Raw genomic sequence first — 3,181 nt, 5'->3', positions numbered from 1 at the left:
GGAAACTAAAAATCCTACTCCAGAATGACTTACAGCCACTGAAGAAATTAAGACTGAAACCAAAGATCATTGAAACCAATGAAAATGAGTATATGAATTTCCATAACCTATGGGACACAGTGAAAATAGTCATAAAAGGGAAGTTCATAGCAATTAGTGCACATAAGAAGATAGAAAGGTGACAAACAACCTAGCAACACACTCCAAGGAACTCAAAAAGACCAAAAACATTTAAGGAAAGCATAAAAATGCCAGGAGACAAGAAATAATAAAGATTAGAGCAGACATAAATGAAAGACAGAACTCTCCTACCCTGCTGTTAATGTAAATTCACCCAGCCAATGTGGAAAACAATATGGAGATTCTTTAAAGATCTACAAATAAAACTACCATATGATCCATCAATCCTACTCCTGGTTATCTATGCAAAGGACAGGAGAATACTTAGAAAAGTGCCTGCACATCTATGTTTATTGCGGCATTATAAACAATTGCTAAGACATGAAGTCAATCCAAATGTCCATGAACAGAAGACTGGATTGGAAAACAATGGTGTGTATACTCTATGGAATACTATTCAGTCATAAATAAAAAAACTACCATTTGATAAAAAGTGGATGAATATTGAAGATTTATTGCTGAGTGAAGCAAGCCAGGCTATGAAGGAGAGATATTGTATGTCTCCACTTAATGTAAATCAACTGTCCACACTCTATTGTTGAAACAGAAAGATTAGAGGATATAGAAACACATAAAATGGTTATAGATACTGGATACAGTGTAGGAAGAGGGTGGGAGAAGGAGGAGAGTGTGGGGGAAAGACATTTAGTAGAAAAATAGAGTGGCAACACATGGCACACAGAAATGGTTTATTACCCGTTGATGATGATGTGTATAGTATCCCCAGCTGGACTGGTGTGAAATGTATTCATGTTAGAAAATTCACTTTACAACTAAGTGATGAAGTATAAAAGAAATTAAAATAAAATATATTTTAAAAAATGAAAGAATAAAAGAACTCTACAGAAAATAATTGAAACTTAAAATTAGTTTCTTTGAGAAGCTAAAGTTGACACACCATTAGCTAGATTAGTTAAGCACACAGAAACGAACCAGATTAATCAAATCACAATGAAATAGCAAAATTAAAGAAGACATAACAGAAACACAAATCATCTTATAGAATACTGTGAAATGGCAAAATTAAAGCAGATATAACAAAAACATAAAACATCTTTAGAGAATACTATACACTAACAAACAAGAAAATCTGGATGAGATGGACAAATTTCTGGACACATATCAGCTACTAAGATTAAATCCAGAAGACATGGAAAACCTGAATAGAACAATACCAAGCAATGAATTGAAATCAGTAGTAAATAGTCTCACAACAAACAAAAGCCCAGGTCCAAACTACTTCACTTTTGAATTCTGTTGTACAAAGCTATTAAAGAGCTAATCCCCATTCTACTCATACTATTTATTAAGATCCAAAAGGAAGAAACCCTTCCAAATTTATTTTATGACATCTCAATTATTCTGATTCCTAGAGGAATCAGGAAATAACAAATAAAAAAAACACAGACCAATATCTCTGAGGACTATAGATGCAAACATTCTCAACAAAATAGTAGCAGACTATATTCAATGACACATTTAAAAGATTATACACCATGGCCCTGTAGGCTTTATTCCAGGGATGCAAGCATGGTTCAATATATACAAAACCCTAAGTAAGATAAAATCTATATGATCATATCAATCAATGCAAAAAAAGCATTTGATAAAGTACATCATTTAATGAGTAAGCTGCTCACCAAAATCATTATAAAAGAGACTTTTCTCAACACAATAAAACTCATATATGAAAAACACATAACAAACATCATACTGAATGGGAAAAAGCTGAATATGTTAAATCCAATTTTATATTTCAGTGGCCATTATGAATGATTTTTGAGTGATTTCATGAAGTGCATGTGATTTAGACCCTAGGGCAGAAGAATCTTACAATGGATTATTTTAGGAATGGAGGGAGAAGATGGTGATCATGATAAGAGAGATATATTTGCAGCTCTCCTGAGTACAACTGAAATTAGGAATATCTTTCTTTCTGTGAAGTCTCTTAATTTATAGGTCTTAACTGCAGGCCACAGGTGATGACTGAAAGGAGTGTTTCCACCGCCAGAGAACTCAGTATGGTGGAATTATCAGAGCTGCATCTCAGAGCTTCCATAAGTAAAAAGTACCTATCATCACAATTTTATTTATCATATGGTATATTTAATAATGATGCCTAACAAATTACCTTATTCAAGAATTCAAAGATAGTAGAATTTGACCTGACTGCCTTTAACAAAAATTCTCCCCAATGTTACCTACTGTTAATAGGTTTTAAAGATTAACACATTGAAACAAAAGTATTTTGGACATGTGATATTTTAGTTAGATGTTCTATGTAGCGAACATGTTTATATATAAATTTGCACTTGTCTACCTACTTTTTTGTAATAATTTCTATGAACTGAATCTGCCATGGCAGAGGTATATTAAAAACCTATTTTTTGGATAAATTTTCTCCTAATTGGAGTAAGTTTTCCCAGTGTTTGAGAATTCTCCCATTTATTAAAATTAAAAGAATTTGACCTCAATGATTTTAATCATGGATAATGTAATGTTAGAAAGAATTTAAGTTTTTCTTCTGTTAAGGTTACACTAGATTACCTTCATATATAACCTTAGTCATTGATGTTACTTTATTGTACTGTGTTCTTTTTTGTGCCTGATTTTCCTTGTAATGTTAGTCTGTGTTACTGATTTCTTAGAACTCATTTTGTTTAAGGATGTTAATGTTCTGTATCATGTATTACAAATTAAATATTATATTTTCCCATAAAAAAGCTGAAAGTATTTCCACTAAAAACTGCAACAGAGAAAGGCTGCCCACTTTCTCTGCTCCTTTTCAATATAGTACTGGAAGTCCTAACCAATGCAATCAGACAAGATAATTAAATATGAGACATTCAAAGAGAGAAATAAGAAGTAAAAGTATCTCTATTTGCAAATGATGCAATTATATACATAGAAACCCCAAACAAATTCCCTCAGATCTCCAGGAAGTGATAAATGCATGCAGTAAAGTGTCAGGATAGAACATTAACATACAAACATCTATAGC

This window comes from Tupaia chinensis, unplaced genomic scaffold (assembly GCF_000334495.1).
Source record: "Tupaia chinensis unplaced genomic scaffold, TupChi_1.0 Scaffold143625_1, whole genome shotgun sequence".
In the NCBI taxonomy this organism is placed as follows: Eukaryota; Metazoa; Chordata; class Mammalia; order Scandentia; family Tupaiidae; genus Tupaia; species Tupaia belangeri.
This window is presented reverse-complemented; position numbering follows the sequence as displayed.